The sequence below is a fragment of the Colobus angolensis genome, unplaced genomic scaffold (assembly GCF_000951035.1).
Source record: "Colobus angolensis palliatus isolate OR3802 unplaced genomic scaffold, Cang.pa_1.0 Scaffold30, whole genome shotgun sequence".
Classification (NCBI taxonomy): Eukaryota; Metazoa; Chordata; class Mammalia; order Primates; family Cercopithecidae; genus Colobus; species Colobus angolensis.
Genome location: NW_012116266.1, coordinates 3,345,208 through 3,372,201, shown reverse-complemented (window position 1 = coordinate 3,372,201; position 26,994 = coordinate 3,345,208). Strand labels below are relative to the sequence as shown.

The following is a 26,994-nucleotide window of genomic DNA, read 5'->3' as shown; positions in this document are numbered from 1 at the left end:
GGCTGGCGTGCAATGGTGAGGTCTTAGCTCACTGCAACCTCTGTCTTCTAGGTTCAAGTGATTCTCCTGCCTCAGCCTCCCGAGTAGCTGGGACTACAGGCACCCGCCACCACGCCCGGCTAATTTTTTTTTTTTTTTTTGTATTTTTTTTTTAGTACAGACAGGGTTTCACCGTGTTAGCCAGGATGGTCTCGATCTCCTGACCTCGTGATCCGCCCATCTCGGCCTCCCAAAGCTGTGAACCATTTTATAGAGAAGATATGTCTATTAGAATTTTTCACCATAGCAATGGATTATGGGTTTTTTTCTGTGTTTCTATTAGTGCCTCTTCCATGCATTAGATGAGAAGCAAAGGCAAAACTATTAGACTTCAAATAAATTTGGCATAATGATTCAAACTGTTCCAAGTGAAAGGGAAAAAATCAAGATGAATCAACCAATTAAAGCCCTAGTTGAAGTTTATTATTAGTAAAATGTAAAGGTATATCAAAAATGAATAAAGAGGAAAATCTTAATTCTATGACAATATTTCTTATCCTCAGTTATACTTGATACTTTTATGCTACAGGAAAAGTTAATATCTAGTCCTTAAGCACATTGTTGATTTTTCTTGATCACTAACTGTGATCTTGTTTAAACCCACTTACTATCCAGTAAAGGTTGCCTTCATTCCATGCGACCACAGGGATGGCTTACCCCTGGCTCTGTTTATACAGAATTATGTAGTGAGATTATCATTTCTGCATGCTAAAAAGATGTAGTGTTTCACCATTTCAGATCCTCCTAGCATTAAATTCATCACTGATGTCTATTTTCGGTGCTCTCTTTTCTTATTCTGTCTTCTATAAACTTTTCATGTTTACTTAGCTTGCCCAGAGGAAAGCACACAATAACCGCCAATAGCGATCATGAGAGTCTTTAGGATTGGGGGAAAGTGCAATGAGAAAGCCAGGAGGCTGAAATAGAGGTTTAGAAGCAAAAGAGAAAGAGGGAAATGTCTAAGCTTTTCTTTTCCCTATTTAAAATTAGCCACATTACAGGAAATTTAGGAAAAATGAAAAAAAGATGCTGTCTTCTTCATAATCCCATATAATACAACCACTTTAATTTTTTTTTTTTTTTTTTTTTTGAGATGGAATCTTTCTCAGTAGCCCAGTCTGGAATTCACTGGAGCAGTCTCAGCTCACTGCAGCCTCTGTCTGTCGGGTCCTTGTTCAAGAGATTCTCCTGCCTTCTGAGTAGCTGGGATTACAGGTCAGGCCACAATGCCCAGCTACTGTTTGTATTTTTAGTAGAAACGGGGTTTCACCATGTTGGTCAGGCTGGTCTTGAACCCTGACCTCGTATTCAGCCCGCATCAGCCTCCCAAAGTGCTGGGATTACAGGCATGAGCCCCTGCACCCGGCCCAACTACTTTAATTTTAATATATTTCTTTCAGTCTTTTATTCTACATATATTTTGTCTGGTTTTGTATAAATATTGTTTCCTGTTTTTATTTAGTATGATATTATAGCCAATTTTTTACATTGTTGCAGTCTTCCACAAATCCATAATTTTTCATTGCTGCATAATACTCCATCAAGTGGAGACAACAAAATTTAATCAGCAGTCTTTAGTGTGACGGAGTTTGCAAGAACTCTGCCTGGAAATAAAAAAGATAGATTAAGAGTGTAACCATAAAAGGAAACAAGCCAAGAAAATTAAGAGAGAAAGGTTTTAGAGCAGAATTCCTTCCAGTTTTTGAAAGGTTAGATATGCCACCATGCATGAGCACAAAGCACAATGAAGACTGAGTGTATATGATTAAGAGGTTAGTCTCATAATCAAATAATCTAAATTATGATGATGCATTTAATGATATGTAAAACTTTAATAGCCCTTTATGGTAATTAGACATAAATAATAAATGTTAACATAGGTAACCCCATAATGTAATTAGGGATGCTTTTACATACCAAACAGGATTCTCAGAGTTCCTCTTTGTTTTCTAGTACTGTTCTTATAATTGTTGTCAGTGTCGAGTATTACCCTGACACCTGTCTCATCCAGTGATACTGGAAGATATCCCCCAAAATGAAACTTTTTGTATTTATATATAAAAGTTATTTAACACTCATAAAGTACTGTGAAATACAATGTAAAGAACACAGAGATAATTTGGATATATTCCTGATTTCAAGTCACCTCAGAGATGAATACTTCATGTATTCATTTGCCTATTCATTCCTTAAGAGAATAATAGGAACTCAGGCTAAAGGAGGGGGTGAGGGAAAGGTCAGAAAGAGCCCTCTGGGTCAGGATACATGGTCTGAACTTGATTTCAGAGACAATAGGGAGCTAGCAGAGACCCTTAAGCAAGGTTTAAATACACACATTTATGAACTTTTTAAGGAATGAATATGGGAGAATTGTGGAAAACGGAGTAGAGTAGGAGAGATTTGTGGCAAGACATTGAGTCAGTAGGAGACTTTTGGAAAATCCCAGAGAACACAAGGGCCTGTCAAAGGCACTGGCAGGAGGATGGAATTGAGAGAGAGAGAGAGAATGCCCATGTTTGTAATTTAAGAGATTGTCTCTCTACTGGAACAAGCTGGAAGGGAGGAGAAAGAGGCTTAGAGGAAAAGATAAGTTATGCTTTTACTTGAATTTGAGAAGTCTCTGTACAGATTAGAGGAGAGGTCTTATTTTTAGGTAGTAGACTGAAACAGAGAAAGGGAGAAACAAGCCCTTTTAAATGTTAAGAAGGAAGAGGCAGAAATGAAAGCACACTTGTCCTGCCAGCAATACATTTCAGGAAGTACAGAATGCTAGACAGTGCTCAGCTGCAACAAATTGACAAGAATAGGATCCAAAAATGGACACAGGGGTCATCTGTGACCTTAGCCAGAAAAGTTTAAGAAAGTTCATTGAGTTAAAACCCAGACATTAATAACAAGTGTTTACTGACCTTTTTCTATGGGCAGGCACTGCTCCAAGGACTTTACCATAGATTATCTCATTTAACTTTCCATAAGCCTATGATATGTTTTCTGTCATTATTTCCACTTCACAGATGAAAAAACAGATTTGAAGGACTGAGAAACACGAGGCCACCAGATAGATAATAAGAAACAGCTGGGGATCAAAGCAGGCAGAGTCCACAACCCAAGCGGGGCCTCACCACACTGAGTAATGGGTGGGAGGATACGTAGGAGTTGGGGAAACAGTGAAAACAAGTGTCGCCATCCCTTCTAAGATCCCATGGGTTGGACAACAGAGGCTGGCAGAGCAGTTGGCCCATCACCCACCCCTAGGAAGAATGGCAGATCCTTGAGCAGTGATGATGTCTGAGAATGGGGAAAGCCCAAGCAAACCAGTAGTAAAGTGATCTGATGAAATGAGGCATTGGGAGAGGCTGGGGAGGGATGAAGCTTTAGTCTGCTGGTTCCTGTCAAGAAATCTAGAGGTAACGGTGGGGACTTTAAGCAAAATCATGGCTGATGTGTTCAAGTACTGCATGAAGCTGAGAGTGGGGTGCTGTAGGACATGCAGTTTGATAGCAGCATAAAATCCAGAATCACTGCCATCGGAGATGTAAATGAAAGCCATAGAGGAATAAGTAAAATCATTACTGAGCTGTCCCGAGGCAGGAGAAAATAAATTGGAGGTTGTATGTAGGTGGCTACAGCATTATGGGTGAGGTGGAGGGTCTGGGGGAACAGCTGTAAATTGATGGGCGTCCTGAAGGAAAGAAAGTACATGGGTAGATGGCTTCAGTGAGAATGGGGAGGAGTTTGTTGCCTTGTTTTGTTTGTTAAAAGGACTGGAAAAACATGCTCTTTAAGTGTAAAACGGAGGCAGGAAATGCTGGAATGGCCTCCAGGCCCAGAGATGATAATGATAGCTACTGTTAATTGAGCACTAAAGGATGTATTGGAACTGTTCTACACACTTTATAACAAGTCTGTGAAATCAGAGCCTTGTAAGAGTTAGCTGGGAGAATGCACAGTTCCTGTGTGTAAGGACCACCAGCAAAGCCAAGTTTCAGTTAACATAAAAAGTTGGAGGAAAGGATTTAGTGAAAAGAAATGAAATTTTAGTTAGGAGGAAAAGAGTGGGTAGATGTTTTCCTTCTAACAGGAAAAGATCAGTGTTTCCCGTCTTCGCCTGGACGAGGTTTCACCTGGGGTTCATGGTAAAATACAGATTCTGACTCAGAGTTCTGATTCTGGAAATTCTGACTCAAAGTTTGGGTGGGCCTTGAATTCATTTTTTAAATAAGCACCTCGTGATCATAGAAGTTTGGGAAACACCAGTATGGGGTATAATTGCTGGTGTTAGAAACTGGGTCAGCAGAAGAGAATGCCAGAAATGAGGGATGAGAGGGAGGGAAGAGGGAAAGAACCAGCACTCAGATGAGCCTAAAAGGATCGGAGGGAGATTCCCAACCCTATACTCAAAGATAAGGGGCTCCAAGTCTCTGATCTGGTAGAAGCCCACAAGGGACTGGAGACCAGTCCTCACACCCTACCAACTCCGGTAGCCAAGTGGAGTCTCCTGGCTCACGTCTTTAAAAAAGGACATGAGAGCACACAGAACATCAGGTCCCTCTAATCAGTTTTGATACCGAGACCAAGTATCACATGGTGTAATCCAATTTTGTTTTGTTTTGTTTTGTTTTGGGATGGAGTTTCGCTCTTGTTACCCAGGCTGGCGTGCAATGGTGAGGTCTTAGCTCACTGCAACCTCTGTCTTCTAGGTTCAAGTGATTCTCCTGCCTCAGCCTCCCGAGTAGCTGGGACTGCAGCCACGTGCCACCGCGCCCAGCTAATGTTTGTATTTTTAGTAGAGACAGGGTTTCATCATGTTAGCCAGGCTAGTCTTGAACTCCTGACCTCAGGAGATCCACCTGCCTCAGCCTCCCAAAGTGTTGGGATTACAGGCGTGAGCCACTGTGCCCAGCTGATGTAATCCACTTTTAGGGTTAAAATATGTCCTTCTCTGAATCACCACCTCACCCCACAAAAGCAACTTATACCTGCCACCAGACACCTAAAATCCTTTGTGGGGGGATCAAGGATCCACCACCCTCTCACAGTTATAACAGACTTAAAATGCAAAAGCCAGGAAGAGAGGATGCATTGAAATTCCTTCACAGCACAGTGAAGCCATCAGTCAACCACTGTAAACTCCTGATGTTAGTGCCCTGAACAGGTAGGATGAACAAAGAGATTTGAATCCATTGGAGGTCTGGGTACTGGGTACCTGTTGTCAGCCACCTGCCTAAGGGAGACAGAGGTGGAAGGGAAAAAAGAAGAAGGAGTCAAGTAAGTCTCATTTTTCTTTGTTTTACCTCAGAAGGCCCAAGGCTAGCCTGTTTACATTCAGAATAGAAAAGCCAAAATGAGAGCTGCATACTGAGGTATTCTTACTCTGCTGGAGCTTACCAAGGCACAGCTTCTCAGGAGTGAGTGCAGCTTCACCATGCTCCCAGGGCTGGAAGTTAGCAGAAAAGAGACATGATATTTTTTTTTTTTTCATTTTGAGACGGAGTTTCACTCTTGTTGCCCAGGCCAAAGTGCAATGGCACGATCTTGGCTCACCGCAACCTCCGCCTCCCAAGTTCAAGCAATTCACCTGCTTCGGCCTCCCAAGTATTTGGGACTACAGGTGTGCACCACCACACCCAGCTAATTTTTGTATTTTTAGGAGAAACAGGGTTTCACCATGTTGGCCAGGATAGTCTGAATCTCTTGACCTTGTAATCTGCCCACCTCAGCCTCCCAAAGTACTGGGATTACAGGTGTGAGCCGCCACACCCAGCCTTTTTTTCTTTTTTTCTTTCTTTTTTAAGGAGAAAAGAACTGTCTCTGGGTACTTCTAAAGCAGCTGCTGATAGGCTCTGAGTAAGTTATCAGTAGGTTCCTTCAAAGTCTTGAATCAGGAAGCCATGAAAAAACTTCTGAGAAAAAATATGGAGGGGAGTTTGAGAGGGCTAAATACTGATTCTCGCAGACTTTGATTGAAAAATTGTACTGAATTTGAAACATATGAGCAATGGTTTTTCTCAAAGGCTCCATAATTCAGCTAGTTCACTACATATTCACTGAACTGCCTCTGGTTTTGCTTCAAATCCCTACCAACACCAAATATGTTAGAGGCAATCAAATATGGGGTTATAATTTATGGATATTAATATTGACAGGCAGACAGGTCCCTCCTCTCAGAATTTCATGGGAGTGGCCTCCAGTGAACCTGGACATTTGAAAAATGTTAAGTGAAATCTGTGTGTGCATGCTGAATCTTTAGGGACAAATCCGAATGTACCCATGTTCCATGATTATGGTGAAGTCTAATATTATTATATTTGTTTTTTTGTTGTTGTTAAAAAAGCCATAGACTCTTATATTAACCGGCATATAGGCAAAGAAAAGATATGAGCTATTATTTTTATTATTTTAAAATATAATTTCATAAATGACTTCTGTATTACCCACACTCTTTAGCAAAATTTGGCTAATTCTCTACTTACTATGTACAATCCTAGTAATTGGCAAAGAAAAATAGTGGCAGCCTCTTATATCTCTGCATTAATTTAAATTAGCAAGTATTACAGTAAGAGCTCTTATTACTTGAATACTTGTTCTTAAAAATATATGTGTGGGGCCAGGTGCAGTGGCTCAAGCCGATAATCCCAGCACTTTGGGAGGACAAAACAGGCGGATCACAACTTCAGGAGATTGAGACCATCTTGGCTAACACCGTGAAATCCCGTCTCTACAGAAAAAATAAAAAATTAGCCTGGTGTGGTGGCACGTGCCTGTAGTCCCAGCTAGTCGGGAAGCTGAGGCAGAAGAATCGCTTGAACCCAGAAGGCGAAGATTACAGTGAGCCAAGATCACGCCACTGCACTCCAGCCTGGGTGAAAGAATGAAATTCTGTCTCAACAAAATTCAACACCCCTTCATGCTAAAGACGCTCAATAAATTCGGTATTGATGGAACATACCTCAAAATAGTAAGAGCTATTTATGACAAACCCAAAGCCAATATCATACTGAATGGGCAAAAACTGGAAAAATTCCCTTTGAAAACTGGCACAAGACAGGGATGCCCTCTCTCACCACTCCTATTCAACATAGTGTTGGAAGTTCTAGCTAGGGCAATCAGGCAAGAGAAAGAAATAAAGGGTATTCAGTTAGGAAAAGAAGAAGTCAAATTGTCCCTGTTTGCAGATGACATGATTGTATATTTAGAAAACCCCATCGTCTCAGCCCAAAATCTCCTTAAGCTGATAAGCAACTTCAGCAAAGTCTCAGGATACAAAATTAATGTGCAAAAATCACAGGCGTTCTTATACACCAGTAACAGACAAACAGAGAGCCAAATCATGAATGAACTTCCATTCACAATTGCTTCAAAGAGAATAAAATACCTAGGAATCCAACTTACAAGGGATGTAAAGGACCTCTTCAAGGAAAACTACAAACCACTGCTCAGTGAAATAAAAGAGGACACAAACAAATGGGAGAGCATAGCATGCTCATGGATAGGAAGAATCAATATCGTGAAAATGGCCATATTGCCCAAGGTTATTTATAGATTCAATACCATCCCCATCAAGCTACCAATGAGTTTCTTCACAGAATTGGAAAAAACTGCTTTAAAGTTCATATGGAACCAAAAAAGAGCCCGCATTGCCAAGACAATCCTAAGTCAAAAGAACAAAGCTGGAGGCATCACACTACCTGACTTCAAACTATACTACAAGGCTACAGTAATCAAAACAGCATGGTACTGGTACCAAAACAGAGGTATAGACCAATGGAACAGAAGAGAGTCCTCAGAAATAATACCACACATCTACAGCCATCTGATCTTTGACAAACCTGAGAGAAACAAGAAATGGGGAAAGGATTCCCTATTTAATAAATGGTGCTGGGAAAACTGGCTAGCCATAAGTAGAAAGCTGAAACTGGATCCTTTCCTCACTCCTTATACGAAAATTAATTCAAGATGGATTAGAGACTTAAATGTTAGACCTAATACCATAAAAACCCTAGAAGAAAACCTAGGTAGTACCATTCAGGACATAGGCATGGGCAAGGACTTCATGTCTAAAACACCAAAAGCAATGGCAGCAAAAGCCAAAATCGACAAATGGGATCTAATTAAACTAAAGAGCTTCTGCACAGCAAAAGAAACTACCATCAGAGTGAACAGGCAACCTACAGAATGGGAGAAAATTTTTGCAATCTACTCATCTGACAAAGGGCTAATATCCAGAACCTACAAAGAACTCAAACAAATTTACAAGAAAAAAACAAACAACCCCATCAAAAAGTGGGCAAAGGATATAAACAGACATTTCTCAAAAGAAGACATTCATATAGCCAACAGACACATGAAAAAATGCTCATCATCACTGGCCATCAGAGAAATGCAAATCAAAACCACAATGAGATACCATCTCACACCAGTTAGAATGGCAATCATTCAAAAGTCAGGAAACAACAGGTGTTGGAGAGGATGTGGAGAAATAGGAACACTTTTACACTGTTGGTGGGATTGTAAACTAGTTCAACCATTATGGAAAACAGTATGGCGATTCCTCAAGGATCTAGAACTAGATGTACCATATGACCCTGCCATCCCATTACTGGGTATATACCCAAAGGATCATAAATCATGCTGCTATAAAGACACATGCACACGTATGTTTATTGCAGCACTATTCACAATAGCAAAGACTTGGAATCAACCCAAATGTCCATCAGTGACAGACTGGATTAAGAAAATGAGGCACATATACACCATGGAATACTATGCAGCCATAAAAAAGGATGAGTTTGTGTCCTTTGTAGGGACATGGATGCAGCTGGAAACCATCATTCTTAGCAAACTATCACAAGAAGAGAAAACCAAACACCGCATGTTCTCACTCATAGGTGGGAACTGAACAATGAGATCACTTGGACTCAGGAAGGGGAACATCACACACTGGGGCCTATCATGGGGAGGGGGGAGGGGAGAGGGATTGCATTGGGAGTTATACCTGATGTAAATGACGAGTTGATTGGTGCTGACGAGTTGATGGGTGCAGCACACCAACATGGCACAAGTATACATATGTAACAAACCTGCACGTTATGCACATGTACCCTAGAACTTAAAGTATAATAATAATAAATAAAAAATTCTGTCTCAAAATATATATATATATATATATATATATAGACATTGCCCATGGTATGCAGTACACACAAAATTCACAATTTTTTGTCACAATGACATCTGCTATTCATATTTGCGTTTCTTCAATCCTTGCTAATCAAAATCAAGTGTTCCATAGTAGATCTGCTAATTACGTATGTCGTTAAGTAGTAACTTCCTCAAAAGGCTGTGTTCAAAGTAGATAATGATAAGCTTTGGAAGGTTGGAAGGTACTATATATTTATGGCTTACACGTATCTACTAATTTGTCTCCTCTAATTTTACCTATTTCTGCTTGTCATCTTTATCACTTCTTTGTACTGTTTGAGAGTAATCCTTCCGGCTGGCACCTATACCAGTCTTCCTGTCTCCATTGCTTATGCTCTAGCTTCACGTCCGTTTCCTTTGAATCTAGTGATTTCCCAACCAGTGAAAGTCAATGGGAAGTGGTATGTATTTGTAGATACAGTTAAATTAATAAACCTATGTCTGAAAAGCTCAGAAACATATAGACAATGTATAGATTTCTGTTTCGGGGAGGTCTGCAGTTAATGGGTAGGAAAGGGGAATTAGTACAAGGTCTAACAAGAAATTAGAGGGATGCATCAAGTAGAATAGAAATAACTATGCATTTCCTTCTTTAACCTTTCCTAATCATTTCTTACCTTCTCCTTTTCCTTCTTTTTGTTTTAAAACTTTTTAATTCTAGACTACCAGAAATTTGCAAAAAAGTGGTAGTTTTTGTATACTTTTTACCCAACTCCCCCTAATGTTAAAATAGTGCCTAACTATGGTACAAGGACCAAAACTAAGAAATTAACATGGTTACAAAACTATTAACTAACCTACAAACCTTATTTGAATTTCACCAGTTTTTCCATTAATGTCCTTTTCCTGTTTCAGGATCTAATCCAGGATACCACTTTGCATTATTGGTTATATCTCTTTGGTCTCCTATGCTATGTGACAGTTCCTCCTTTTTTCCTTGCTTTCATGACCTTGTTACTTTGGAATGTAGTAGTCAGTTCTTTTGTAAAATGTCCCTCAGTTTGGGTTTTTTAAATCATAATTAGATTGAGGTTATGCATTTTTGACTTGAATACTGCTGAAGTGATATACTTTTCTTAGGAAGTACATGATGTTGATATATCTTACAACTAGTGGTGTTCATCTTGATCATTTCATTAAGCCATCTCTGCTGGGTTTCTTCACTATAAAGTTTTGATTTTTCCCTTTGTAATTAATACATATCTTGGGGAAGATATTTTGAAACTATGCAAATATACTGTTTCTTCTCGTACTTTCACCCACAACTTTTAGCATCCGTTAGTGGTTCTTGTCAGTAGCAATCGTTACCATAGTGTTTCAATGGTGATTTCCTGTTGCACTAATTCCTTTTACATTAATTAATTGAAATTCTTCTCTAAGGAAGAGCTATAGTTTCTCCCACCACTAATGTCTTTATTCAATTATTTATGTCATTGCAGATTCATAGATATTTATTTTATTCTAAGGGTTATAATCTAGACCTATCATTTATTTTGTTGCTCAGATTATTCGGTATTGGCCACCGGGAGCATTTTCAGGATAACTCCTGTTCCTTTTTAACTTGTCCATACCTTTTGAATAAGTTTCTTATTTTTTGGCACTGTGAAATGCTGTCAGTTTACCTCGTAGGTTCCCCGCCACAGCCCAGGGATCAACCACTTCTCCAAGGAAGGCTGGTTCCTTTTTTGTAGAAACCAAGATCTGAGCTCTAGGAGTATTCATTGCTTGAGTATCATTGTTTCTAGACTCTCTCAGGAAACAGAACCTGGAACGTTTACATGCATACATACATACATACATACATACATACATAGATCTAACTATGTATACACATATCTATATTACTTCCGAATCTGTATGCACATTAAAAAATTAAAGTGAGTTTATACTGATACCTCCAATTCTAATCCAACACAACAGTATTCATTCTAGCCTCTTCCTCCCTTTCTTTATTTGTAACTTCTTTCTCCTACGGTGAGAAAACTGGCTCTGATTATCTGCAATATAATTATTTATTTGTTCAACCCTCATATATTCATAAAGTTTTTTCAGTATTGCTAATCCATACCCTAGTACTAACCAGAGTACAGTATTTATGTACGTTTCTTTTTGCCTTTAGCTTTGTGGTATTTTCTCAAAGTACTATTTTCTAATGATACTTAGCTCTTTTCTTTCTCAAGTCCTTCAGTGTGGTTATGTTAGTTATTTGTAATATCATTAGCTTTACTTGTTACAGTTTGTATTCCTGTTTGGGTTCCCTCCATATCTTGGTTGATTGTTTTAATGTACATATGGTGAAATTCACTCTGTTGTATACAGTTCTTTGGGTTTTGACAAGTGCAAAGAGTCATGTATCCACAGTCATGATACAGAATAGTTCCATAACCCCAGATCTCCCCCTCATCCTCTCACAGTCACTGATCTGGTTTCCATCTCTGTGGTTTCATCTTCCCTGGTATGTAATGAATGGAATCAGGCAGTATGTAGCCTTTTGGATCTGGCTTCTTTCGTTAGCAAAATGCACTTGGTGTTCATAGGTTGTGGTGTGAGTAGTATACCATTGCGTGGATGTTTACTTCCTTCTTGTAACCTAATTTGTGGTTCTTGCCCTTGCATCTAATGTTTATATTTATAAAATTACCCACTGGCTTGATGCTTGTTGGATTGCTCCTTGGGACTCTGAAATTGTGACTTGAAACTATGTTTTTTATCTCTCCTTAGCACAGTTTACCTCACTTCATCTTATTTACTGTAGTTACTTGCCACAACCATCAATCATTTTAACATTCCAAGGAGGGTTACAGCCAACTCTTAATTATTTTTGGTAAGTTTGACAGAGAGAGAATGGATAATGGAAATCTTCACATAATCCGCAAGCCTTATAATAGCTACTTCTTCTTCTCTCAACTACTTAAAGGTAGCAAAATTGACTCATTTTAAGTTTTATATCCTTTCCCTTCCTTTACTCATCCTCTGGTAGAAGCACTAATGAGTCCTCAGGTGACCATAAAAATGGAAAGACAGAGAAAAAGAGGAAGCACAGGCTGTGGGTAATCTACGTAGGAGATAAAAAGCCTCTGAGTCACTGAGAATTGATGATACTCTAGTAAAATAGATCTGAGTAGGGATTTTGTGTCTTTGACTTATTTTTGATTCCTATATAGTGCTTGGTACTTGTTGATTCAATGATGGACTTATAGCCAGTCCTAAAAATCCACCTAAAATAATATATTCCAACTCAGAAACTGCCAACCTCCTAGCTCTGTTGTCTTTCCTAGCTGTGTCTGTGTGCTCTCCACGGCAAAGCATGGGGTTAATTTGTGGTACGGGGAGAATCTTAATTGCATTAACGCAGGCATTTGTAACTTAACATCCATGGATAGGTACACATAGTCTTTTGGGAATCTGTGAACTCTTAGAAATTATAAATAGAAATGTATATACATTTCCTGGGAGAGAGAACCATAGTTTCCATCAGAGTTCAAAAGTGTAAAGCAAACAAAATTAAGACTTTGACCAGCAAGATCATCTATAGCACTCCTCTAATGCTGACATAGTAACCCTGAGAGCCCTCATACTCTGTTTCTTGGAGATCTTCCTTTGGACTTGAGAAACATTTACTATTCACTAGACTATAAATTCCTTAAGAGAAAATATTGAACTTTTTTTTTTTTTATCTCCAGCACCTCACATTAGAGCCTGATATTTAATAGGTATTTGAAAAATACTTCCTGAATTAATTTGATATTTTTAGGCTGATAGGATTTCTTAGTCTACTGATATAATAAGAAATGTGATTAGCTTATGTTGTTTGTGAGATACATAATTTAGTTTGCAGAAATCCACAAAGCTTTGTCATATATTAGATAATTAGCTAATAAATCACCAAATTCAAGTGAGTTTATGCAGTACTTTTTTTCTAGTACTTTTTATACTCACGCCACATGCCTTTCTTTCCTAAATCCCTGTAAAACATAGAAATATATCGTCCCTTCTCTTGCTACCTGATAGAGGGAGAGTTGGACTGATTTTAAAAAGATCAATATGCAGTATGAAATCTTAACAAAAATGTTTTATTTTAGTGTTTTAAACTTTGGTACATAGTCTAAACTGCAAAACTGTGTTATTATTTAGAATGGACATGTTCTAACTTCGTTAATTTATAAATTCCTATAGAGGACTTTCTGGAAAAACACTGATAATCCATATGTTCAGTATTCTAAAAAACATACGTAGCCTGAGTTTTGGAAGCCTGGTGTGATTCTGCTTCATCTACCAAGTGCTACCCAATGACTCTCGCCATGCTAATCTCTCTTTTACATCAAATAATGATACCATTGAAAGGTGGCACAGCCCCTTTGTCTGTGTCAGTTCTGAGCCTTCTGATTCAACATTAGCTGAGGCCTAAGCCAGTAGCTACCAGTCAGGGAAAAGCTCAATGAGGTATACTTATTTAAGGAAGCTACATTAATTAAAATGCATATATTTGTATATCTAAATATATAGGTATTTCAGTATACCAATATTTTGCAAACTAGCATCCCACAGCCTGAATTTGACCCATGTAGACCTTATTTGAAAGCCACAGACTATTAATTTTTTTAAAAATCTGAGCCAATATTTAAAAATCAAGGTATTTCACAAAAGCAAATTTTTAATTTCAAAAATATTTTTAGTAGAAATCACTGGCCTATGTTTAAAACTTTCTCTATAAATTTAAGTTTCATGATAGGCTTTTATATTTTCTAAAAATTTCATTTAGAACTCTAGATCTGCAATTCTGCAATATTACAAAGTCTGGAATCATGTTTTGTCTTTTACCTGTGAAAATGTTACTGTTAATCCACATATGGTCAACAAAACTGGCATTGAGCTGTTTTTCTGGGAGAAGTGATGGATTCGTGCTGCTCCATCCACATATTCTTGACAAGTGCCCTTTTGACCACTGGCATGTATTTGTAAGACTGTCTGGGGTTGGGAGGAGAGCCTGTGGTTATGGAAAAGATCCAAGTTAACTGGCCCACACCAGGGAGCCAACCCATGACCTTGACCCCATTACCACAGTGTTCTAACCAATTGAGCTAAATAATTGAGTAATTGTTTCTTAGCAATCTGATCAAATCAGATGGCTTATAATAAGACTCTGTCTGTGGACAAGGGTGAGGATGTCAGTGAGCAGGGAGTTAGGATAATGGGAAAGTTATCCAGTCCGCAGGTTGGTTGGCATGTTATATTTGGCCAAGTAGTCACTAAATTGGACTTTGTCATTTTGGCTAATTGCGTTTCTGAGCAATGAGAACTTACCCAAAAAAATGAAACTTTAAGTAGAGTTTTTTTTTTTAAGGATTCAAATTTTTCAGTTCATAATTGACAACATATGTACAAACACTTAGGGCACCGAGCAGGATGGAAAGCACTTTGTGCTGAGTTGAGGGGTTCAGGTCCCTGTTTGATCCCAGTTACTTAGTGTGATAGTGTGATGTTAGGTAGGTCACTTGACTTTCTGAGCTTTGGGAGGGATTAGATAAACATGATCTCACAGATTCCCCTAGCCCTAAGAAACTACCTATTAATTTTTAAACTAATAAAAATATTTTGCAACAAATCTCTTTATAACTAAAAATGAAAATGGAATATTTTTCACAGAGGTAGATAATTAAACAATATTTCAAAAGTGTTTATTGAACAAACTTATTTTTGAAATTTATTGGTGCTTGCATAAAGTCAGTCAGTATATAATATACATATTTCACACAGAAATCCAATACATATATAAATACATAGACCATAGTTCTATGTACTACGTGATTGGTTCTTAATGGCATTTTACATTTCAGAACACTTACGAATCCCCTTGAAAATGTTGCCTTCTTAAATAATCATTGTTTTAGATGCAAGACATTAATGAAATTGCTTTGGAATTACTATTCATGAATCTTCTGATTTGGGTCCATTAATATGACCTTTGTAGAACTACCTCTCCTCCAACTTGCTAAGTTAGTTTAGATTAAATAATGTAAGCTCAGGCTTTCCTTAACAAATTGTTCATTTTTCTGGTTCTTCTTTCTTTTCTTTCTTACTAATGCACTCAAATATTACTTTTATAGAACTGAGATAATGGTTGGATTTATTGTTCTTTCATCCAAAGTGATTCTTCCATCACTGGATTGACTGGATTAGTGAGCACGTGGAGCTCAGCAGGATGGGTCCTGGAGAGTGTTCGGGTTGGTGTAAAATGAATGACAACAGCTTAGTCACACTTGAAAAAATATATTGGCTTGAGTTTCCAAATAACCTTCCAAAATGAAAAGCACAAATACTGTGGGTTTCTACAGAATCAAATATGACTGTAATGTTTGTAAAAAGGATTGGTTACTGGAAGTCACTTCAATATTAGGTGGTGAAGTTTAGAAATACTAAAAATGGGGAGACCAGAAGCATTAAATCCAAAGCCAAATACAGGTTGCAGATGCTCTGGGCAATGGTTGCCATTCCAGCCATCATCCGAGTGATGCTGCTGGTGTTCCCTGCACCTTCCACAGCCATTCAGAAACACAGGCTGCCAGTTTTTATGCATTGTGACAGATTATGAGACACCTCTGTCATCTGGATAAACGTGTAGCTGGGCAGAAGTGAAGTTTTCAATATCAGTTCTTTTTGTGATATAATCCAAAATTTATCTCATTTTTAAAAAGAGCCCCAGAGATGAGGAAACACTCTCTGGTAAATTTACTTGATTGAGAGTCACCCACATTTCTTTTAAAGGTATGCTCACCAGAGACCCCATCCGTTCCACTCAGAGGCTCAGACCTCTGGTTGATTTAATTATGTGCTTCCTAGGATTGTGCATTTAATTACATATACAGAACAATTCCTAGCACCAGTTTATTTTGTTATTCTGTGAGAACACTGGCAGCCATTTTGAACTGTAGAAGAGTATTCTGCATCTGCAGAAATTACTCATCTGTGGTATTGAAGAAAGGAAAAATTAACCATTGGTACAGGAAAGGGAGGAAGAATAAAATATACTTACATAGCAGAATAGTAGTTTCACAGTCTAGTAGAAAAGCAAATAGGAGGCTGATGCTGTGGACAGACTATAAATCAATTTCCGATTTCTTTGGTTAAACTGTAAATCATCACTATGTGCTAAGCTACTATGCATTTCCAGGTGAGAGTATACAATACTTTTGTGATTGTGTGTTATTTGTAATAGCTCTTTCTGAATTACAGGGGATCAGAAAACCCTGTTAGAAATCAAGTTGTTGTTGTTTAATTCTGGATATATTTGCTTTAGTGATATCACGCTGCTGGAGAAAGGAATTGTATCTACTTTTATAATACTATATTAAAATCCCATGGGAAATCTATTTCTATGAAAAAAAATGTTGTCTTTTGTTCAGGCTCCTCTGGATAAAGGGGAATTGTTGTTGGTCACAATGGCCCTGAAATGACTGTCCCATCACACTAGGTCAGCTCTTTCCAGATAAGGCACTATGGGTCCTGGAGGGTGCCTACAATATTCATGATGTGGTTCAATGAATAGATAACAGCTATACTTAAAGTAATGAATTACTCCTCATTTTGCAATTGGTAACTCTGTCTTACTCATAGATCCCAAATTTCTAAACTAAGGAAAGAGGGGGCAGTTCTAAACTTTTAAGAAATGAATGGAGATCCTTGCAGGCAACATTAGTTTGACAAATTTCATAGAGACTTGTGACTTGTCAGCCGTAGAAGAGTCAGCGTAGTCTTATGTAGAATTTCATTTGAGACATTCAGGATATGCCTTTTGTTTCTAAGTTTATTGGTAGTTGAGAATCAGTTCCATTTTATGGCCTACTTTTAAGGTACTTACAGAATAAAAAGAGATATTAGTTAACTTTAAATCTAACATCAAAATATTAAAATCTGATCCCTTGCCTTACAAACTAAGTTAGGGCTCATATTTTCCAATTACCTCTTTCTTCAAAAGAACTCTTCTATGAAAGAGTACATACAGATGGAGGTATTATTATTATTATTTTATTATTATTTTTTGAGATGAGGTTTCACTCTTGTCACCCAGGCTGGAGTGCGATGACGCTATCTCGGTTCACTGCAACCTCTGCCTCTCAGGTTCAAGCTCTTTCTTCTGCCTCAGCCTCCCAAGTAGCTGGGATTATGGCACATGCCACCATGCCCAGCTAATTTTTGTATTTTTAGTAGAAACAGGGTTTCACCATGTTGGCCAAGCTGGTCTCCAACTCCTGACCTCAGGTGATCCCCCCGCCTTGGCCTCCCAAAGTGCTGGGATTATAGGCGTGAGCCACCATGCCTGACCTATTATTTAAAATTCTCTTAATGGTAGGATGCAATCTAATGTCAAAGATGTGTAGAGTCAAAACTTGAGAGAGCAAAGCAACAACTTCACACATATATTTATTTGATACTTTAGATTAAGGAGGCCATAATTTATGAAATTCAGGAATGAAAGGTCTAAGTATGAGATAGACATCATGTTTTTTATAGAAGACATCTTGCAGATTAATCATCTTTAATGATGGCTTTGGGTTTAAATTTCATTCTAGGAATAAATTTGAGTTCTGTTGAATTGAGACATCTCAGAAATTAGCCCCCAACAATTTCCCTTATTCAAAATTGCTTTTACATTTATGGAAAACAAAACAAACTTTTTAAAAACCAAAGTTGAGAGCTTTCACCTTTTAATTACAGTTTCAAACTTAATATAGTTTATTAAGAATTAATATAATAACTTTTTTTATTGTTTAAGCCTCTCTTACAAGGTCTACCATGCATTAATTATTTTTCTTCTTTTGTATTTGTACAATAAATGCTTCACAAAAAAAAGCTACATAATTTAAGATTTTTATGGCACAATGGAAAAGTTTCTTACCCTCAGGGGAAAAACAATTCTGAGATGTTCTCATTGTCTTTTCAGGCAAAATTTTATATATTAGAAAGAAGAAGAAGAATATGGAAAAAAAAGCTCTAGTTATACTTTTTGTGACATGCAGCAGGTTTGGAATATATAGAACATGAAAGAATATTACATGAGCTATAGAGGGTTAATGCTGTGTGTTCTTAATTTTAAATTTCAGATAAATATGATTTCAGCTTTGATCCTACATGGACTAATTCTTTTGTCACTCAACTAATTAATTCAGTATGCTAAAGAAAAGATGCTAATTTGGGCATCAAAGAAGTGATAATTTTTTTTTTGTTTAATCAGAGTTATAAAGATAAGTTTTACTCCCATTAGACTGGGTCTGGAGCTCAATCATTTTATTCTTGTTTAGTGCTGATGAATTCCATAGAAAATATGCCCTGTTTCTCTTAACATCTGAAGATAAGATGGAACAGTAGGATTCAGGATTCCCATTAAAATGGTCCTTTGCAAGGCAATTGTAAAAAAAAAAAAATTCATTTCTTCACCTTGTCCATTTGTTCTTCATGCGCATAACAAGGCAAACACCATGATCTGTTTGTTCTGATCATGGAATATATACAAATTGCCTGTGTGTCACTTTATGCTGTGGACTGTAAGTTGTATTTGATGTTTTATTTCGAGACTACAGATGAGGCCTCCAGCTCCCACAGAATTTTTAGTTAGCCCTTGTTGGATTTATTTTCTTTGACATTAGTCAGTTTTTTCCTTTCTGGGCAATTTGCTGAGATGACCCCATTTGCCTGTGAATGGTAACTTCAGAGCTGTTTCCTGTGGGGACCATTTCCTTCTGCAGGATGAATCTGTGGCCAGTGTGGAGCAAGCCCGGGCCAACTGGGCCTGGGAAGGGCAAGTCAAACGGGCAACCTCCCACAGTTGATAGAAAGTTTAGCAGCGAAGTATGGTTTGGTCTCGAAACACTCTTTCCTTTCCTAGTTTTTGGGTTTCCGGGGCAAAGGAGGTAGAGAAAAGGGAAGGAAAGAGGAAGAAAGGGATGTTGTGGGTGCACAAATGCAAAGGCAGTATCTGGCTGTTGACTGAAGTCTGAATTCCAGTGAAGTGATGTATTTGAGTCAGTGTTGGGGTTTTATGCACAGGCCATCCGTTGTGTCTATTTACTCAACCAGCCTTCAGAACAACCCGAAGATCCACTTAAAAATAATAATCATAAAATGAAGAAGGCATACATTCTACTGCTTTGAAATAAGTAAACATTTAACAAAAGGAAAAGCTTTTTTAACTATTAAGAAAACATAAGAAATGCAAAAAGATCTGTTTCTGTAATGCTCCTGTTAAGTGTCTTTACCAGAAATCGTAAGCATTTCATCTGAGTCACTAAGGCTCTTGACTACCATGTTTTGAAGCCAGTGAAAGTGTATGAAAGCAATTAATCAAAGTTCACTGTGCTCCTGAAGAGTATTTCTTCTTCTGGAAAGCAGAGGGGTAGAATAACTTAAAACTCAGTGACAATTAATAAGCTTTTTAAGAGTCCCTGTGTGGATCTGAAAATCATACCTTATTAGAATCTTTATCTTTCTTGCCCACTCATTCATGCTTATTTTTATTTAAATTTAATTTCTGGCCTTTTTTCCATAAGTTTCCCCCTTTTTCCACCCTAACAGAGTGCTGCTTTAATAATCTCAGAGCACAGTTTTTATTTGCTACAAAAAGCTCAGCAAAAGCAATATCCACTGTCTAACAAATCTCTTAACTATTCTTACAAAATGTCCATTCAGAGACTCTCTGTTTTGTTTGTTTGGTTTTAAAAATATTAGTTTTTGGTAATATGTGTTTTACTTTACTTTCTGGACCCTCTAGAATTATTTTTAACGTATCTGGTATTTCTAAATCCATTGCATTTCCTAGCCCCTCGGTATGGGGAAAGCAAATTAGCTCAAGGATTCCCAGCAGCTGAATTTAGCTAGAGAGCTGCTGAAAGCTCTCCCCAGCAGATGTTTCATCCACTTAGAAGTCGTAGAATGTTATAGGACCTCCCTGCTTTTTAATCCTAAAAACAAACATCAACATATTTGAGATCTGAAGATTCCCTGATTCAGAATGAAAAACTGCCATGACCACCAATTTCAGAGCCACATTCTAGGAATGAGTGACAACCCAGAGAAAAGTAGCTGCTAACGCTTGGCTGGATAAAAAGGTTGGCCTTAAAGGGGGTAGCAGATACAGATATCAGTGGGATTAAACAGGTTTGTTGTTTTCATATAGCTTGTCATCATCTTGGAAACATATAAACATACCCAGGATAAATGTCTAAACAACATATCAAAATTTAAAACTTTAATTAGAAAACTTGATTTCAGGGTTTCAACTGCCTGACCCAGTTAGGATTAATTAGGAAGATTTTTAATATTGAGTTTGTCTTTCATTATTAAAGCATCGGCTCACTCAGTCTCTACTTGTGTACACATTCTACAGGGCAAATCCCTATCTATTTTTGCATGCCACGGAATGGATTTAAAAAACATAGCCCTACTGTTGTGAAAAGCATCGTGGGTTTTGTAGCACTTTGCCTCCCTCCTTAAAAGCTACAGGCTTAGCCAAGGCAGTGTGGGGGACCAGAAATAGAATTAGAATATCTTTCCTTCTTAATCAAGATTGATTTGCAACAAACACAAATCTGTTTATTATTCTATCAATAATATTAACATGAAAGTGAGTAATGCCCTTAGGGACCCTCAAAAGGGGGTTGGGATGGGAACTCTAATTGGTCAATTTTCACTGAATTTTTATCAGACCCATTAACTCTCAAGTACGATGGAACCATGTGAGATAAACAAGAAAAGACCTTTGTGACACAAAACCATATGAGATTACAATACATGGAAGTTAATTTCATCAGCATATGTATATGCTAATTCAGAACCCAATTTAGAATACATCCGACAACAGAAACCTTTTATAGGGTGGATTTCAGAATCAACCATGGAAATAATAGTAAAGGGCCTATGAACTTCTCTGCCCCTATATTTTACTTGAACTATTTCAAACTGTGTAATTTATAAAATGGTAAGGAGCTATCATGCCTAGTTTGTAAGACAGCTAGTTACAGAGTGGACAAACCGTTATCCAAGTCCAGAAAATACCATGACTGTGAAGTTTGTAAGTTTTCACATGTGACATTGTTCCATAGATGTCAGACTTTAATACTAGCGATGACTAGATGTTGTAGTTTTTTCCAAATGCATCATTGGCACCCAAAGACTTTTCCTGATTGGAGAAGGAGCTATACAGACTTTGTTTCAAACTTTTCAGCTCTCTTTGGATTCATAGCTAAGCAGCTATTTGGAACAAGAGTGAATGAACTTTTTCCTTGCCCTGACTTTTTAGTTCTCATAGGACACTGCTCAGGATCACTTTCGTATAGTGTGTGCACTAAGAGGATGTAGAAGGGTCGGTGGTAATACCTGCATAAACTGCACAGTGAAATGTGGGAGGAAAGTTGTAGATAGAATGTAGCCTCTTTAAGAAGTGAATTAAATGAGAGAGTAGACGGGAAAAATGCCAGAGGTCAAGCTGTACATGTTGTAAATTTGAATCATTCATCAGCGTATGCATGGGAGTCTAGGAGGAATTTGAATGTCATCATTACTTAGAAAAGCCAAGGAAAGAAATAGAAGAAAATATTTGCTGAGAAACTAGAAGAAAACTATTAAGAATAATATTAAAATCTTTATTATATAGAAAACAATAGGCTTCTAGGGACTTAATTTAATTGAGGGGTTAGATATTTACCTGACGATTCATGTTGTTAATGGTTCAATTCCATGTGCATAGGCTATTGTGATGTGTAGTGGCTGCTCAGTAATGAATAAATGGATGAATGAATGAATGAACCATTATCAAATTCCACTTTTCCAGATGGTTGTTCACAACCTCCCTACCTAGACAATATAACAACATTAGGGAGGTCTGCATGGGGTGTTTTTCTATAACCCTTTCTGAGGTTCTTGTCTACCTTGTGTAATTCGATCTTTGATTTCTTAAATTCTAAGAGATCTCATTTTATGGATAGAAACCATTTTTCTTATACATGCTGCATCACATTAACTGATACATTAATTGCCCTGGAATTCCTTTACTTTCCCTTTACCCGCACCATAAACAAGCTAGTTTCCTCACCCAGGCTGCTGCCCTTTCTGAGTCTCCTTCCATCTAAGACTAGTATCTCCAGAGACGCTATCTCTATCCTCCTTCCTTATCAAGAACTTTCATCTCCTATGCCAATGTTCATAGCAGCCTTATTCACGATAGCCAAAAGGTGGAGACAACCCCAAATGTCCATCAGTGGATGAGTGGATAAACAAAATGGGGTTATGTACATGCAATGGAATATTATTCAGCCTTAAAAGGGAATGAAATTCTGACACATGCAACAGAGATGAGTCCTGAAGACCTTCTACTAGGTGAAATAAGCCAGAGACAAATGAATAAATTTTCTGTGATTCCACTTATATGAATTTCACATAGAATAGTCAAATTTATAGAGACGTAAAGTCGAATAGCAGTTACCAGGCGCTAGAGGAAGGAGTGGGGAGTTACTGTAGAGTGGGTACGCAGTTTCTATTTGAGATCATGAAAAATTCTGGACATGAATAGTGTGATGGTTTCTCAATATGAGTGTGCTTAATACCACTGAAGTGTACACTGAAAAATGGCTAAAATGGCAAATTTTATGTTATGTATATTTTACCTTAATAAAGAGGGAAAAGAACTTTCTTCTTCTCTGTCTTCCATCTCCGAATTCTCAGTCTCTTTTCCTGTCAGCAACTGAAATGTTCTGTGGTATAACCCAAATTGGAAACCTCCTTCTTCAGCAGCACTCAACTGCACCTGCAGCTACCTGCCTCCCAGCCAACCATCACCCAGTCTGTAATGCTTGTACAGACACTTATAGTTACCCACTATTCACTCTTCAGATCATGCCTACGTGACTTCTGCTCACACTACTCCGCTGACCCTTGCCAAGGCTATGAATGACTTTATGTTGCCAAACCTAATGAACCCTTTTCAGTCCTCACCTCGTTGGGCGTCTCAGCAGCATTCCCATCTGTTGACCTTGTCTGTCTTCTTGCAGCACTCTAAATTCTTTTGCAACCAGCCACATTCTCTTGATTTTCATTCAGCTCTCTTGCTGGTCTTTCTCTGTCTCTGTTGTCCAACTGCCTCTCCCCCCACCCCTACTCCTGTCTCTGACCTTGAAGTGTTGCAGTGTCTCAGGACTTAGGCCTCAGCTCATCTACTGGAATTTCCCAAAGATATATTACAATAATAATCATGTTTAAAATTGAATTTTTTGATACCTCTTCATTGACTCACCATTTCCAAATCACTATCTTCTCTTCTCAATGGCCATTTCTCTAGGCCAAGTCACTGTCATCTTTCACTCACTCCTGCAGGAGTCTCCCCAGTCAGTTAAATCACTGGCTTTAGTTATGTTACTGCTTTTACTTTCTGCTTTTTATTTCAGCACCAGGATGGTCTTTTTAAAATATTGATCACATTGTATGATGAATACAAGTGTTCAACACTTGGTTCCTCTGCCGTTTCTCCTCCACTAAATCTATCTCCTAGTTTCCCCACCTAGCTTCTCTGTACCTTGAATGACTAAGAAATTACTCCCATCACTCTTAGATTAAACCACAAGCTTCTCTCACACCTGTGCCCATTTGCTTTTCCATCTGCATCCTGACGGAGTTTCCTCTCATCTCCCAGGCTCTGGCCTTCTTTTACTGTTTTGAATACACCAAGCCTTCCCCACACATGTCCTTTGCATGTGCTGTTTCCTTCACCCTCAAGACTTTTCTCCCACTCTTTGCTTGTCTGGAACTTCTCACTCTTATATTCTCAGCTTAAATCTATTTTTTCACTGAGGCATTTCCCAATCAGTCACTTCCCTATTATTGTCTCCTCTGACATCCTTTACAGCACTTATCACAACTAACAATTACAGATTTGTACTTGTTTGGTAACTGTCTCCTCTGTTAGAATGTAAATTTCATAAGGATATTGTGTAGTTTTGTATGCCAACATAATATTAACCTATATCAATTGCTTATAATTTCTAACAGCTAGTAGATACCTAATAAATATTTTTTGAAAGAAAGAGAGAGACAGAGTAAGGAAAGAAGAAAGATTTTCCGTGAATCTGTTTCATATGACCTCTATAGAAATGAACAGAGAAATGGACAGGTATTTTAAGCAAACTTGTAATTCATGAACATCTAAATTTACATAAAGGATATGTTGAAAGGTGATTTTTCCACTTTACAAAAATGATCCATCATAAGATTCTTTAAACAGCCTTCCCAGGTACGTGTAAAATAAGATTTTATTGATTAAAACCATATGTTTGCACAGAATTTTTTAGGAAAATATCTTTTATATAAAGTAAGGTTGACCTATAAGCAATTTCCTTAAGGCACCTAGCCCAGAATTGCCAACTCTCAAATTTCTAAGGTAACAGATAATGGGAGGCCTGGAATGCAGTGCATATTTGAAACTCTAGAATATAAAGTAGTAATTTTAGCCATTCAGGGTTCGTGACTTTTCTCACAAAAATAGCTAATGGAAGATAAACCTCCTCAACTCCTCTTTCTATATCTCAGTAAAAGTAAAAGTGGCTGTGAAATGATCCCCACAAAGGCTGCTACAGAAAGGAAAACAAAGGCTTGGAAAGTCACCAAATCGAGTCTTTCCCCCTCACTCTCTCCTCCCCTCCTTTACTGCCACTACTGATAATTAAGTTGTCTTATTGAAAAATGAAAAAGAATTCAGTGTGTTAATAAATAAAATGCAATTAACTTCTCTGGGTCTCAATTTCCTCATCTTAACAATGTGGGAGTTTTTTTTGTTTTTTGTTTTTTTTTGAAGATTATTGTTTTATAATGCTGTTCTCGAGCCTACCCAAACTTTACAAAATAAGGTAATTTGTAATCATTTTCTCTGGCTAATAAAATAAATTTCACAGCTATTTCCGCCCTTCTTATTGGAAACTTTAATCAAGGATCATGAACTTTAAATCGAAGCATTTATAATATTTGTAGAATTGCTTGATTTGACTGTTACTGGCGGTTCTTGCTAAGAAGAAAATACTTTGCAGAATTTACTTACAACTAATACTTTTTTTTTTCTTACCAAACATATTCCACTGTGAGGGAAGCATAATGCACTACTGCTGAACTGTAGTACAAGTGAAATATTTTAGCTACCAGAAACAAAAATAATTTATTGGGTGTGGTAATAAAGATCAAGGTAGGCTAGGAAATGGTTAGTTTTACCTTCCCAAAACAAGACTGCTTTTACCTCAGAAATCCCAAAACCTACAAATATAGCAGAAATAATATGGGACATTGGAAAAAAAAAAAGCCTAATACCTGTAAAGCTTTTGGCAAAATTTTTTGCCCTCATCAACCTCCTGAAGTGTTATTTCTACCCTGACTCACCACTGTATTGAATATTTTGCCCAAACATTACTATATTTAATGACATTTTAAGCAAAAGTTATTTATCTCAAGTGATGTATTGAGCTATTAACTTCTCACATAAACATACTTACAGTAATCATGTTGACCCCTAAGACTCTTCTACATGGGTCTGGAATGCTAAAGAGTGTATTCATGAAAATATTATTTAGCTATCTCCTGCTCTGTAGGTTAAAGAGAGGTTTTGAATGTATTGAGCAAATCTGAATTATATTTGAAAGTTAATGTTCTGGCCGGGCGCAGTGGCTCATACCTGTAATCCCAACACTTCGGGAGGCCGAGGCGGGCGGATCACCTGAGGTCAGGAGTTCAAGACTATCCTGGCCAACATGGTGAAACCCCGTCTCTATTAAAAATACAAAAAAATTAGCCAGGCATGGTGGTGGGCACCTGTAATCTCAGCTACTTGGGAGGCTGGGGCAGGAGAATCGCTTAAACCCAAGAGGAGGAGGTTGCAGTGCAGTGAGCCGAGATTGCACCACTGCACTCCAGCCTCAGTAACAAAAGTGAAACAAAGTCTCAACAAAAAAGAAAGAAAGAAAGTTAATGTTCTTATATTTTTGTCTGTATTTTTTCTCTTTTCCCTACATCTGTAAATGATACATGGATATTTCTTCAGTGAAAAGGAATAAATTCAGAAAGGGAAACAGGAAAGAGACAAAAGGACAAAAAACCAGACTGGGGGATGACAGCATTAAAGCTGACAGTTGGTTCACCAGAGTCCCAAGACTAGACTGGCTATAACCAAAAAACTACAGTAGGAGTAGAGAGAGATGGAGAGATGGCAATGGAGGGAGAAAGTTCAGGAAAAAATACTTGCTGATTGAAATTGTAAGTTGAGAAATGTGCAGAAGACTGGAAGAGGCTTCTAGGGAAGGCAGGGCCATAGCACAATTATTAATATGAGCAATGCCACCTTCCAGGTGTGATACTCAGAGCTCCCACTTGACTAACACCCTCTGCTATGAGTCAAATCACAGTCTAGAAAGCTACAAATAGATGCCCATTGCTATGGGATTCTGAAGAAGACAGAAACATGCGCTTGTTTTGTGATTCTTCTATTATTCTGGTTGCTTGAAGTACAGGACTTTCTTCAAAATGTATACGTCAGATCCTCAAGTGAGGAGACTCTGATTCTCTGTGTGTGTGCTGGGGCAGGGTTGGGGGTATTAGGCCAACCCAAGCATGTATAATTTGAAAAAAACTAAGAATCGCTGGGCACGGTGGCTCATGCCTATAATCCCAGCACTTTGGGAGGCCAAGGTGGGCGGATCACCTGAGGTCAGGAGTTCAAGACCAGCCTGGCCA

The 26,994-nt window shown here is 38.0% G+C and overlaps 1 protein-coding gene across 4 annotated transcripts in view; it reads left to right on the top strand.

Annotated features, from left to right (window-relative positions):
- PARD3B (par-3 family cell polarity regulator beta) overlaps window positions 1-26,994 on the top strand; it is a 1,103,389-nt gene that overhangs the window by 844,902 nt on the left and 231,493 nt on the right. The window lies entirely within an intron of this gene.